A 15,347-nucleotide genomic window follows, 5' to 3' on the forward strand; every position below is an offset into this window, starting at 1 on the left:
TGAAACGAAATAACGAAGTTTCTGTTAATCAGTTAAGCAAAACGAATGCAAAAGTAAAGAGTATTAGTATGACACTTCATGTCAAAGCTATTTTCATTGGAATCAAGTGCATTTGAGGCTTTTTATACGAATATTAAAAATTGACACATTTTAGCATTTTCGAAACGCTTGCAAACAATCTGTTCTACGATCACTATTTGATGTAGTTTTGAATAGTTGGTCACTTATCTTTGACAGCCTAGTTATCAAAGAACTTGAATACGGTCTCAAATCTCTTAGCGAAAAGCATTTTCACAAACTGGGACCATTTTTGTAATCTAAGTCAGAAATTTCCATATAACGTTAAACGCCTAGAGGTATGCAATGCCCTACAAATGTTCGTTATTCATTCAATTTTGTTCGATTAATACTCCATTATCAAAGTTACCCCGAAACAGAAAACCAACTTTCGATTATATGAAAAATTATATATCCATTCATAATAAATCTTTTGGAAATCTTTCGACTGCAATCGATAGCTAGGATGTCAGTACTTGTTTTAAAAATATAAATTATTATTCTTTGAAACAGCATGCATAAATATTCAAGTTTTCTTCGAAAAAACTATCAAAGTTACCCCGTTTTACGGTACTCAATTTATACAAACTTACCACACGATTTTCTTCCAATTTCATCAGGCTGGTTAATTCCCAACACTTGTTGATCGGTTGTGTGATTGACCTTTATAGATTTAAGAACACGTTAGATATTCTGATCATACATGTTGTCTAGACTTAGTTTGTTTCTAAGGACCTTAGTTTTAGGAAATTTTAATTGTTTGGCATATATCAGTATTATAGAATATCAAGTTAATAATGTTTTGGTAAGATAACAAATTCATAATGAAATTCACGTAATTTAGTATATGTTTCAAGAAAACTTAAATTAAACCATCAGAACAATGAAGAAATATAAATAAGCATTGAAACATAGGGAATTATACTTAAGTTATGTTCAATAAAGTATTAATGTTCAGATAAACGTGAGTAATCTATTCTAGCTCTAAAAACCTCCTTCTTTTCTCGTTAATTAGTTTTTGCATATCATGGGTGTATAGATAGCCCTGCTGATGGATTGTTTGATGCACGGCACGTCGATTGTCTCATCGTCGGTCGCAACTCATTGTAGATTCAACGGAGCTGCGTCGGTACTTTCCTCGATCTCTAGTACCGCCAGATTATCAGTCGCTCGCCTCACAAGTCCATAACTGGTTCTTATAACCGCTGGGCGGTTATTCAGCGAATTATTTGAAGCGATGATTTAAGCTTGGTGTATACTCCTTCAGCCAACGTTCCCACAGGTTATTGGACAACTGTACTGAACGTTAGTATGTATCTCAAAGAGCCATGGTTTTTTAAACCAGACAAAAATCCTGCAAAAGCTTCTAGCTATCGTCCAATCAGTAAACTTTTTGAAAAGGCCATTTTTAACAGAATGATGATCCGCATCGGCGAAATTTCAGTTTTTTTTTCGGATTCTGTCATGGACATTCGACCACTCATCACATTCTACGTGTAACAAATTTGATCAGTTCCAACAAATCTGAAGGCTATTCTATTGGTTTTGCTCTTCTAGATATAGAAAAAGCATTCGACAGTGTTTGGCATGAAGGCTTGATCATAAAATTAAAAAAACTTTAATTTTCCAACATACATTGTTAGAATAGTTCAAAGTTATCTGTCAAATCGTACACTTCAGGTTAATTATCAGAACTCCAGGTCTGAAAGACTTCCTGTAAGAGCTGGTGTTCCTCAAGGCAGCGTTTTGGGACCAATATTATACAATATTTTCACATCTGACTTACCTGAGTTACCTCAGGGATGTCAAAAATCTTTGTTTGCGGATGACACAGGCCTCTCCGACAAAGTACAATGTCTGCGTGTCATCTGTAGTCGATTGCAAAACAAGAGGTGATGAGGTCGGGGCATTTTAATAGATGGAATTTAGGGAAATACCTCTGATAGTCGCCGTGGCGTTAAGAACCACATTCAACGGAAGATAGCAGATACATATAAGAGCTACATACATCATCCAATTCATCTTTAGTTGCAAGGTATGCGTACCCCTTTTGTAAGTAAGCATTGATCTGTTGATGAACTTCAGCTTGGAGTTGAGGTTCCTTGGAAAGTCTTCGTTCAAGTGCCATCTTCGTTTCGACGCCATGGGGTTATTGTCTGGAAAAGCTACGTTGTCGCGTATCCATATCAATCCCTTGCACGTACGCTTTTGGTGAATTTAGTAGTGAACGAATTGCTATGGGTTCGCCGATATTTCCCACCTTGGATTCCAGAACAGATGCAGATTATCTAAGCTGATCAATATGCGGGGAACTTCCACTCCGTAATCGGTAATTGCTGGTCCCTTTGGATGACGATATCGGCAGACTATCTCCTCGAATTTCACTTCCTGTTTTGGAAGCACTAATTCATTCACAGTGCATGCCTCCTTTAGCTTGTACCGTTTCGAAAATTCTCGTCCCGAGATTTAAAGATCAATGTGCCGTGACCCTTCTTCGTACCGCTTCTGCTCAAATGACTTCCAATGGCTCTGGAATACCGTCCGCATTCAGCTTATTAGCGATCGTGTTGTTCAGGCGCCATTGTCCAAGAATGCTGATGTTTGTACAGCACGACCTCTGCAGTATAGCGTGATAGGAACGATACGAAATACCACTGACCGAATGCATGTTGCTTTAAACCAGGGCAGACAATCGTCAGATTCGTCACTGTGCGGTGACGAAATAAAAAAGACATCGTCATCCAGTAGGGGAAGATGGCCCAATGGGGTAAAATGACCTGACTCATTAGATCATTCCTAGAACGTTTCAATTTTTATAATTTGCCGAATAATGTTCAAAAATGTTTACCCAAGTGTTTCTGCTACAGCCCTGCGACAAACTCATAGATTTTCCTTTAATTTTCCAGTGAAATTCCACAATTTTTCATACTAAATGGCATTCTACCCACCCATATGATCATTTTGAACTACCCCCATTTTTCGACTAACTTTTCGACACTGTTTAAAACCGTAAAATAACTCAAATTTGGGAAATGTTTTCAATGTGGTAGCTAGCAAATATTGTTAAGTTACTGTTAAGACTTCGAATGGCCTTCAAACGTGCCTGTTTTTAATTAATTATGAATCGTGATTTACGGCTGACCAGCCGAGTGGAAGTTTAACAACTACCGAAAAGCTAAACATTACATATATTTTGCAATTGAATTAAATGGACAAATGGATGTGAAGTTTTGCGAAAAAGTTACACGTCTTCTCGGTGATAATCGAACTCACGACTCCCTGATCTCTATTTAGGGCGCGTTACCCCTACGCCACGAGAGGACTCATGGACGCAGAAGGTAACCTGAATTCGATTTCAGCTCAATAACGTGGTCCTTTTTCGCAAAGTGCACCTCTTTCGGAAGAATTAGATGCCCATCCAAACACAACGCTTTCTATTTATATCCGATTTCGTTACGTTCCAATTTCGTTCAGTTTTTCTCCACAAGGTTTGTATACGGCGTTTTTAACCCATCTTCAATAGTCGAATGTTTTTAAAATAACACACAACATGTATCGATGATGATGGGTTTATTGATGTTTGAATATTGTAAAAAATACGTTTAAAATGCATTATTACAACTTACATTTTATTATGTTCTCCAGCATCCAATTAACCAAGTCAGGTTGTCATTTTTGGATTTACTGTTTTGAGATTATTTGTTTTCCGATAGCTATTTTATATCATTTATATGACACAAGATGCTATGGTTTTCACCATTATAACTCTCATATGACAAGATCTGCTATCTGCTATCTGAAAAGATGTTTCCGGTGTTACTTGGGTTGTTGTTGTTGTTTTTTTTTTTTCATAAAAACGCTCTTAATTTGTCCAAGACACGATTCATATTTTTAGTCGGCTCGGTGCTCGTAAACGAAGATTAGCCCGTAACGAAGGAATTGTATTTGTTCGCAATGACGCCGAGCCTATGTGATCGGATCTTTGCGGAAAATCGTCATCCGACGCTGGTTGAGTTTATTTTAGTTTTGTCGTCGAGTTTTTCTATTTGACGGTGACGATTGTCTAGCCTGCTTTGAACTACAGAAAGTTGGATGTTTTCTACCGTGCTATGCAGTAGAAAATGGTGCAGTTTGTTACAACTTGCCACATTACAGCGCCCTTTAAATGTGCATTGCGCCTTACCATGGTCATTTAGACTCAACTGGCAAAGTTTGACCATTGACCACAGTCCATATAAATGTTATTTTTTTGTTTAGGCAAATGACCACGAGGGGTCTTCTAAAATTCCGAAAAATATTATCACGTGGTTTATGGACAGCCCCTTGACACGAGGATTTTTTTTTCTTAGATTTATGATAAATTCCACTAGAAACTCAGGTATTTATCAAAGATCTCTTCATATGTTTCGACGAAAACGCTTCACGAATGTTGTAAAGAACCTGCACAATGTTGTCACGAGTCTCCCTAGGTTTTGGTCAAGGATCTCACTAACAACATTACTCCATATATTTCTCTGTATATTTTTCTGCGAGTCCCACCTTTCCTTCCATCAACGAGCATGAGCATAGATGACCGTACAATTCGTAGTTGCTACTCCGTGATTAACCAGAACAATCGAAGTTGCACAGAAATTCAATGAATGCGGCTTGGGATTAGCTTACCATTGTCAATGTGCACAAATCGAGAGCTCAAAATTCAAAAGTCATTAACGGCTATGTGCTTTCTGTCATCGTGGAAGGGAAGGAATGTTAGTTTGACAATCATTGTTACTAGAGACCGAAGAATCTTCTGCATCTCCACAGTTGTCATGAAAGGTTATTGGGTTAGTGGGATAAGGTAAGGATCTGGGAGTCACCTATGGTTGTTGATGCGACTCATTATATAATAACGCCTAACCGAATTCGCGATATAATTCCCGTATTGCACGACGAGCAAATGTTTGTCGCCCACCCAACGTCCATTATACCAATCACATTATACTTAACGGCCTTATGTTTATTATCTTTATGTCTAATGGGGTGTTTCCACTCTTGCTTTATAGATGTTCTACGAATATGGATCAGAATTTATTTAATGAGCATGAGTAGTTGCTACTACGTTATTGCAAGAACAGCTGTACTTATAAAGGAAATCAAAAGACGCTACTCAAGATCAGTAGCATCCTCAATGTGTAAGTCCTGGTGCTCTCATTATTATAACAAACAATAAAGGCGCCAGCTGCGTCTGAATGCAGGTCAATTTGAGGATGGGAGGAATATATTGACGTGTTACTTATTTTATGAAAGCCGAGAAGACCTCTGGACTTTTATGAGAAAACACTGGGAGTTTGGATATGGGAAAGGATTCGTTTTGGTCAAAGATAAACATATAATTAGAAATGAATACGTGAGTCCATACACGGATGACGGATACCGAGAGTGCGGTTACATCGCGAACCAGATATGATCATGATTTCGTTGCTCGCTCTGACAGATGCACTTCGATTTTTAATCCGCATAACGCAAACCGGACACAATTCATCCGGATTCCGTCACTCGCCCACAAAGGAGTATGTAACAGATTCAATGGATTAAATACTACTGACGCATCGTTCAAGCATGTGCTAGAATAAGGGCGTTAGTCGAATGATCGATTTCTCTTCATCGATCCTCTCTTCTCTTCATCGATCCTCTCTTCTGTGAATAAAAGTAACAAGATGCAAGTTTGTCAGCATTTATTCACTACAGAACGCTTGGCAGGAATGCAATTTTGCGTCCTGTGGAGAAAAACTGCGGATAAACTTCCAGCTTGTCACCTATATTCACAGAAGAGAAGATTGATGAAGCGAAATCGATCATGCGACTTACGCCCTTATTCTAGCACACGCTAGCGTTGTTTTCTTTTTCACCTTATTTTAGGTGGTTTAAGTGGCGAACTCGCCAAGGGCGAAAAGCCACTCAAATAGAGATAAATAATAAATAATTCTCGATTACTTTTTCAAACCGACGTAAGTAACTTACATGCGGTTTTGAGAAAATTAATTCAGAAGAATCACAACCTGTCTTCTAAAACTATTTTGAAATGAATCACATTTTTAACATTTTTTCGCCGTGTACATTGCTTAAATTTTGCATACAATGAGCTCGCGTTCAAAAAATTGAGAGTTCCTATTATTTCCCACAAAAAATATGACAAAATGATAAGCCGTTTTATTCAGTTACTTGCGACGTTTTTGTACCAGTGTGAAATCGACTCAAGTAGTGTTTTGTTTTGATTCGTGGTTAAGTCACTTTATCTCTCCATACAGCGGAGCGGCGAAAGTAGTGGTTTGGTTGCGAAAGTTGAAAATCTTACTTTCGTCGTTTTGTAAATCCGAAAATTAAACGTTCTAAAAATTAAAAATCGAGTTGGTTCAGAGCGAAACGTGAAGAATTTCGTCTGCGAAACACGTAGAGCTTGAGCTTGATTGGCCGCCCGTGGATGCAACTCCAGTATCGCCAGATCAGCTGCACTTACACAAGGAACCAACCGAATGACTGCTTGGGACTAACAGGCATCCTCAGTGTATAAGTGCTGGTGATCTTCTATTTTTAGCGACAATGGTGCCTGCCACGTCAGAATGCAGACCAATGTGGGTAAGGGGGAGGAATTGATGATGCATTATACTGGCTCCCACGTAGACCGTATATACCACTGCATCTAAGCCAGTTCATGCGGGAGTGTATGGATTGAGGGAAAGGCATGGCAAAGAGGGGTGCTTTAGTGGTTAGCAGACTGCCTATGTATCAGGCGTAAGGAAAGGCATGCGCGTGGAAGAATGGAAGCGTTAGGGAAACGGTTTCTTGTCCGTCTCTGGTTCTAGCGTTTGCTATGAACGAATAGTTTGAGTGTGATAGATTTAGAATGGAAGATAGAAGCAAGTGAGAGATATTCAACTACAAAGTACGAGGAAAGGGACGGGCCTGGGATTGAACCTTTGACCTTCTGCTTATGAAGCAGAAGCGGTAGCCATAAGACCACCAACCCCGTCAAACACATCCTCGTCAGCTCAGCTCCGAAAAAGTCTGTTTTTGTTTTGATTCGGGAGTCGGCCACCCACTGAAGAACAAGAAGAAGAAAGACTATTGTAAATTTTTGTTCAGCAACAATTTTATGAAAAATTGGCTTGTTTATACATTTATAGCTAGGGTGGAAAAAGTTGAAACGATGAATAAAGAAATTTTTCTTTACAGCAGATATTTAAATTATTAAAACCACTATTATTTTGAGCGATTTCACCTGGTGTTTAACTTTTTAGCCGGTAGTGTGAACATTTTTTAATCTTGTGCTAATGAAATTGAGTATATTTGTAGTTCACTGCCAAAATTTCATGCCGATTGCTCATATGGAGACAAAGTTACAGCGTGCTAAAGTTAAGCATTTTGTATGAAAATCGGCTTTCACTACTATTATTCTGAACACAACTGTAGGTACCGTAGCTAGGGGTGAGAATGGGTCAAAAAGGGATATGTACGATTTATTTATTGAATAACTATCGCAATTTAACTCCAATAAACTTCAAATTTGGTGTGTATGTACTTTGATGGTACATTAACAAATGTTGAAAAAAATAAAGAATAATATTTATTCACATCGGCACCACAAGTGAATGAAAAATGACCCAATCTCACCCCATAGAGGGGGTGACATTGGGTCACTGTAATTGAAATAACTTGGTTTTGAGAATATGATTGCAAAATGAGATGTTTCTATAATATGAAAACACTAATAAATAATTAAATTAAAAAAAAATCCATTTGATAAAATTTTACGATGTTACTGCGCACGAAACACAGTTGCAGGTTTGAGAAGTTGTCAAAATGCGTTGCATTGTTATTCAATGCATGGTATCCTCAAGTAGACTTGTTTGATGTTTCAGAGATGCTGTGTTTAGAAAGAATAAACACATCTTAATGAAAAAAGAGAACACCGGCACCGTAAAATGTCAAAAAAAAAAATGGACTTAAAATTTCATTTGCTATCGTTCTTGCTTGACCCAATCTCAACCCCCTTTTTAATGTTTTAGACATCGTACCAAAAAAAATGAAATTTTTGTGGACAAATTAAATAGATTCCGGAAAGTACGTGTGAAGTGTAATGAAAAGACTTTCAACGTTCTACTAATATAACGATAAAGGTTAGAGTACATGCGTGATACTTTGCACAGGAGAAATTTAATTTTCTGAATTTTATCTAGTTTCAACATACAAGTTTATTGATATAGTAAACAAAAACTGCTATTTCTAAAAATGTATATTGTGATGAATAATGTGTAATAATATGTTCCCTAACAAATGAATCATTAATTTTAGTAATATCAGCGTTATTAGCCGAAATATTTCATAAATCATGTTTTCCCGTTTTGACCCAATCTCACCCCCTAGACCCATTGTCGTCCCTATCGACGGTACCATAAGCATGAACAAAACTGTAACAATTTACATTAACTCGCATCCGCTCAGCAAACGTTAAAAAAAATCAAAAACCTTTTATTTCGTCAATTTTTGACGGATTTCCTTAGTTTTTGCTTCCATGGAACCATTTGAATGTCCAATTTTATGCTGAACATTGGAAGCCTTGGAAATGTCTACCGGTCCGGATTTATTCCGGTGGGTCACTGGATCAAATCGAGTAAAAATGAACCCAACTTTCTTTGTCGCCAACATTTTTCCAGCTTATTGGTATAAATCTGACTCCAATTTAACTTGTTTCTATAGTTTTGACTACGAATGGGTGCAGAACTACTTAAGCACATATATATGTGCTCAGTTGCTTTGGAAAAAAACCTGCCGAAGTGAATCAAAATTGCTAAGAATAGGATCCGGCTTACTATAAAGAATGAAAAATTTCCTTATGAAATTGCTTAGCTTTAGGCATATTCCGTGGTTCATATTGTTATTAATTTTCAAATAACTTAAAAAGTAAGTGACTTCTAAGCATTTCACTTTCAAAAGACTTTATTTTTGTAAGTTACGTAATTTTCAATATTACCGAACATTGTTTATATTTGTGAACAATGTTGTCCCGGAACAGTGAAATAAAAAAATCGTCTAAAACATTTTTTACACATGCCTAAGATTTCTAGAAAAAAAAACAAAATGTATATAGTCGCGAGCGATTAAGGCTAGCACTTGCTTAAGATTTCTAGAAAAAAAAAGAAAAACAAAACGTATATAGTCACGAGCGATTAAGGCTAGCACTTGTTTTAAAAATATCGAACTTGCAATTTCTTTTTTTCTATCTTATTTTACAAAAAGTTCAATTTAAACTTTATTGAAAATGAGTGCCATTAATAACGTACTAGTAAAACAAAATTCTGCAAATAATTTTGTTCGAGTTAAGTTTTTCGATTTATGACCAATAGGGGACCCTCTGTGCATCGGATCAAGCTGAAGGAAGTAAGGGTCGGGGGCGATTCGAATAATTGTGATGCCAATTTGGAAGTAGACTATGGAGGCAGGTACCGACAAAGGTCGCACAAAGATTTATACGTGCTTTCGTTTGGACCGTCCAGTTTTGTGCGGATCTATTTGCTTCCAGCAATAAGGACTATTGATTGACGTTGTGTACACGTTCATTGGATGAAATGAGCGTGAGGATTCATAATCGATGGCGAGGAAGGAGAGGCATGCATATTGGATAGGTTTCACAAAAGAAGGAGAAAACGTTGATTAGGTACGATGAAAACGGTATTTGATTGATGTTTACACAGTTGGACGGAATGATCTTTTGAGATTGTCCTTATTCGAGTCAATCAATTTGGATCATGTATGAGGCAAACACGTAGGAGGTGTTTGAATGTGGGATGCAACTTTTGTCGCTTCGAATTGACTATTCTTTATTTTATACTATTACCCGGAATGCAATTTACCGGAAAACCTTTTGCCAGAACGTAGCATTACCCGGAAAGACAATTTACCGGAAAACCAAATATTCCATTTTCGACAACCTTTATCCGTTGATTTCAATACAATTTTTATTCCCTTTCAATGATGGTCACGCTTACCATGGACATTCTCGACTCCTCCGGTTTCCGTAGACACCATCTCGAATGACATCTCCAAACTGCTCTGAAAACCAAATATATTGTTCTTCTTGTCGGCGTTACGAATCAACTGGGACAAAATCTCAATGTATTCGGATAAAAGTTATTAGCTAAGCGCCTATGCTAACTGACTATTTTGCATTAGTTTATGGTTTGACAAGTATTAAAGTAGGTAAGTCGGGGTTGGTGATCTAATGACTATCGCTTCTGCTTTGCGGGTTCAATCCCAGGCCCGTCCCTTTCACATATTTGTAACACTCTTCCTAATATCTGTCTTTCTCTATCTATCTGCGTCATTATGGCGCAGACATCATCAGTTCTATCTATCGCTAGAATTGAATATATCGAATAACCGCTTACCACAGTGGTATCCATACGGTCGAATACCTCATCCATCACTAACAAAACACTCCTGCTTCCAAGGTAGCTGTGGGAAATGCATTAGATTCTCCGGTTTTCTAGTAACAACGGCTAACTAATTAACATTCCTTTCTCTCCCCGGTGGGCATAAGGACGTGGCCGGCGCCGTTATCAATCGAGAAATATCACGGATTAGTGTGATTGTACATAGGAGCCCACATAGCCGTAGTAGTAAACGCGCAGCTATTCAGCAAGACCAAGCTGAGGGTCGTGGGTTCGAATCCCACCAGTTGAGGATCTTTTCGGGTTGGAAGTTTTCTCGACTCCCCAAGGCATAGAGTATCTTCGTACCTGCCAAACGATATACGCATGCAAAAATGGTCATTGCCATAGTAAACTCTCAGGTAATAACTGTGGAAGTGCTCATAAGAACACTGCTCTGTCTCAGTGGGGACGTTGCGCCAGAAAGAAGAAGAAGTGATTGTACATTGAAGATGAAAAAAAGAGATAAAATCAAAGCTTCATCTGAGTGGTTCTCTGTGCAATATCACTAATCCTGATTGATCACGGAGTAGCAACTACGAAGTGTATGTTCCATCAATTGATCGATCGTTTTTGATCGCCAAATATTAAATTAGGTAAGTAAAGTAGGTTTATGGTTTGACAAGTATTGAAGCCCTGGAAATGGGCATATAGTCTAATCACTGACCCAAACACTCGAGATGATAACCACCAGCTCGGAAAAGAAAGAAGAAGAAGAGCCCTGAAAAGTCGGGAAAATGCCAACCAGAAATAATTTTTCACCGGCGGTATTCAATACCACCACTCCACTGTGATTTATTTAGTCGATTTCATACGCTTTTTGAATAGCGCCCAAACCGTTGATTTTAGCAATATAGCTTGTTCGGAAACAGCCCAGGGGGAGTCGAGGGGCCCACATAGCCGTAGCGGTAAACGCGCAGCTATTCAGCAAGACCAAGCTGAGGGTCGTGGGTTCGAATCCCACCGGTCGAGGATCTTTTCGGGTTGGAAATTTTCTCGACTTCCCAGGGCATAGAGTATCTTCGTACCTGCCACACGATATACACATGCAAAAATGGTCATTGGCATAGTAAGCTCTCAGTTAATAACTGTGGAAATGCTCATAAGAACACTAAGCTGAGAAGCAGGCTCTGTCCCAGTGAGGACGTAACGCCAGAAAGGAGAAGAAGAAGCTTGTTCGGAGAAGTTTATTGGTATATTAAAGCGCATCTTCTGGTGAAAAAAGTTTTGTGATCAATCCACCTAGCAGTGAGATAAAAAAACTAATTTTTTAAATCAATTTGAAACAACTTTGTCGAAGACATGATTTTTCTATCTCTTATACGTTTTGAGATATATGCCGTAGAATGTGAATGGCCCCTAAAAATCATATTTTTAATCGTAACTTTTTTCCAAGAATTTTAAATTTAATTTTAATTTTAAGATTTCTAAAAAGTTTTTTGTCATGAAAAAACCCGTGTTTTTGCTGAACATATCATCACGTTATCTTTTGAAGTAACAAAGTTATTTATTGATTACTGTTTTTTCAAAGGGTAGTTTAGGCCCCTATAACTGCCTTCGGCGCAAAATGGCGCAGACAACTCATAAAAGTACCATGCATGTACCATATATTCCCTTTCGGCAGATGATAAAAATATTTGTCTATAAGCGTCTTTTCATGGGTTCTTACTATTGAACAAACAAGTCTTATTAAAACGATTTCTACCGATAATTCCTTTACTTCACTTTGTAGAAGACATGAAAAATGTTAAAAATCTTAGTAAAAAGTTATGAACAATAATTGTTTTGAACGAATTTTTTCATACGACTTTGTGTACATTCTGTTAAAAAAATTGTATCTCTTTTACAAGATTTTTAACATTTTTCATGTCTATTACAAAGTTGTTAGATATTTTAAAATGCGTATATGGGCCCCTGTGTTGTTAACTTTATTGAATTAACAGTTTTTGGTAGGTATGTAAAATTATCAAAGAACAACTTCTTAATGTCGTACAAATCAATCCCCGCGGAGACATCTGGCTCACTCGCGCTCTGAAGCCTAAGAAATCGATTGAAGAAGATTCATCTTGCCACAATTTGCCTGAACGTGAGTTTCCCGAAAAAGTTGAGAGACTGAAAATGTATGAAAAACAGCAATTTTATTCCACCAACAAATTGTGAAAATGCTCAAAATAGAAATTTCAAACCTAAAGTATGTTCCAAAACTTTTTTTTTTGGCCAAAAATCGTATTATTTTAAGATTGCGTAGGGGCCTTCCTTAGCCGAGTGGTTGGAGTCCGCTTCTACAAAGAAAAGCCATGCTGGAGGTGTCTGAGTTCGATTCCCGGTCGATCTAGGATCTTTTCGTAATGGAAATTTCCTTGACTTCCCCGGGCATAGAGTATCATCGTACCTGCCACACGATAGACGAATGCGAAAATGGCAAATTTGGCAAAGAAAGCTCCCAGTTAATAACTGTGGAAGTACCGTCGTTGGGGGTGAGAATGGGTCAAAAAAGGATATATACGAACTGTTTATTTAATAACTATCACTATTAAACTCCAATAAACTTCAAATTTAGTGTGTATGTACTTTGATGGTACATTAACAACTGTCCAAAAAATTGAAGAAAAATATTTATTCACTACGGCACTACAAGTGAATTAAAAATGACCCAATCTCCTCCATAGAGGGGTTGGCATTGGGTCACTGTAATTGAAATAACTTGTTTTTGAGAATATGATTGCAAAACCATTCACAGCTGGAAAATATCGATAAAATACGATGCAAATAAGACGAAAAGACATCTAAGATATTTCACAAGTATGATAAAACCACTTAAAAGTACGCGTATACCAAAAAATTGAAGAGCTATGAGGAAAAAATATGTAAACCCTGCATTTACCGTCAAGTTTACATAAATTTTCTTTTTTTATACCTTCAAATTGTCTTTAAAGTCTTATCCTAATTGACATAAAGCCTATTTAGTTTCCCCAAAGGTGTACTGAAACAGTGATTATTTTGAACCTTCGCAAAAAGTTAAATTTCGGTGCGACATTCCACGATCCATACATTCCAGGCAGTTGGTGACGTCATAAACCCGGTATTTCAGCGATTCAGCTCATTTATACTACCGTGAGATGCTTCTATAATTTCCATATTATACTAATAAATAATTACATATGAGAATAAATTCATTTGATAAAATTTAACGTTGTTGCTACGTACGAGAAACAGTTGCTAGTTTGAGGAGTTGTCAAAATATGTTGCATTGCTATTCAATGCATATAATCCTCATGTAGACTTGTTTGATGTTTCAGCGATGCTGTATTTAGAAAGAATAAACTCATCTTAATGATGAAAGAGTACACACGGCACCATAGAAGGCAAAAATGTAGACTTGTAATTTCATACACAATCGTTCTTGCATGATCCAATCTCACCCCCATTTTTAATGCTTAAGACACCGTACCGAAAAAAAATTTGTTTGTTAAAAAATCAAATAGATTCCGGCTTATACGAGGGAAGTGTATTGAAAAGACTTTGAACCTTCTACTAATATAACATTAGAGGTTAAAGTACAAGCGTGATACTTTGCACAGGAGTAATTTATTGTGTAATTATATGTTCCCTAACATATGAATTATCAATTATAGTGATATTAGCGTTATTGGCTGAAATATAACATAAATCATATATTATTCCGTTTTGACCCAATCTCACCCCCAAACCCATTGTCACCCCCATCGACGGTACTCATGAGAACACTAAGCTGAGAAGCAGGCTCTGTCCCAGTATTATGATTGACACTCGAAATTTTGTAAGCAAAAACTCTGCCGAAAACATCATACAGGTCGGACTTGATTCTCCGAAGTATCGATTTTTATTTCACTCCGGATAATCGAATCACTAAAAGAAAAATCGAATCACTAAAAAAAAAAGAAAAAAGAAAGAAACCATTCATATTGTATATTGCAATTCCAAATTATCTCAAATTTATGCATAAAATCTGAAAAACAATACAGCTCGGACTCGATTATCCGGAGTATCGATTTGTTTTTCACTCCGGATAATCGAATCCTCCGGATAATCAAAACACTAAGAAAAAAATTGAAATCTTTGACAAAAGAACTTAAATATTATCCTTTTTCGTTATTTTATTTATATGGTGCGGTGGCGGGAACTGTAAAGGTCCTTACAAGAAAAAAAAACTAAATTTGACCAGCATACAGGGTGTCCGCAAAATAATCCGTACAAACTTTGAAGACATGGCTCTATACAATCAAGCAAAATCAATTCAATATTTGTGCATGATTTTGAACATTGGCTTATTATATTCTTAAGAAGCAAGTTTGACACATTTCCGATTTCAAATATTTGCAAAACCAAGCCAAATTTATTGAGGTGTTTTAAAGGGAGCTGTTTATTGAGCTTTATGACGGAAGAAAAATGTCCATAAAACTCACTGGATTTGAACCATATAATTTTCTATTTCCAGTCTAACTTGAAGCCACTAAGCTTTAGGTTACATCAAATAATAGTAGGACATTTGGATTCATCTCTTTTAGATTTTAGAGATAACACATCTCCAGTATGACTAGCGGCCCTCAGGAAAAACGTAATCGAAAAATTACATTCGCCTATCTTAGTAACAAGCAATTATTTCGATTTGTTTTTAGTTGTATTTTGTGTTAACATATAGATGTATTAAAAAAAGTTTATGGACATTAATTCTTCATTGTTTTCAATGCGAGATCATCTTTTTAATATTTTGCTGTTCGGATAATTTGCGGACACCCTGTACACAAAAATCCACTTTTTCAAACCTCCTTTGTCTTAAATGCG

Source organism: Aedes aegypti, chromosome 3 (assembly GCF_002204515.2).
Source record: "Aedes aegypti strain LVP_AGWG chromosome 3, AaegL5.0 Primary Assembly, whole genome shotgun sequence".
Lineage (NCBI taxonomy): Eukaryota > Metazoa > Arthropoda > Insecta > Diptera > Culicidae > Aedes > Aedes aegypti.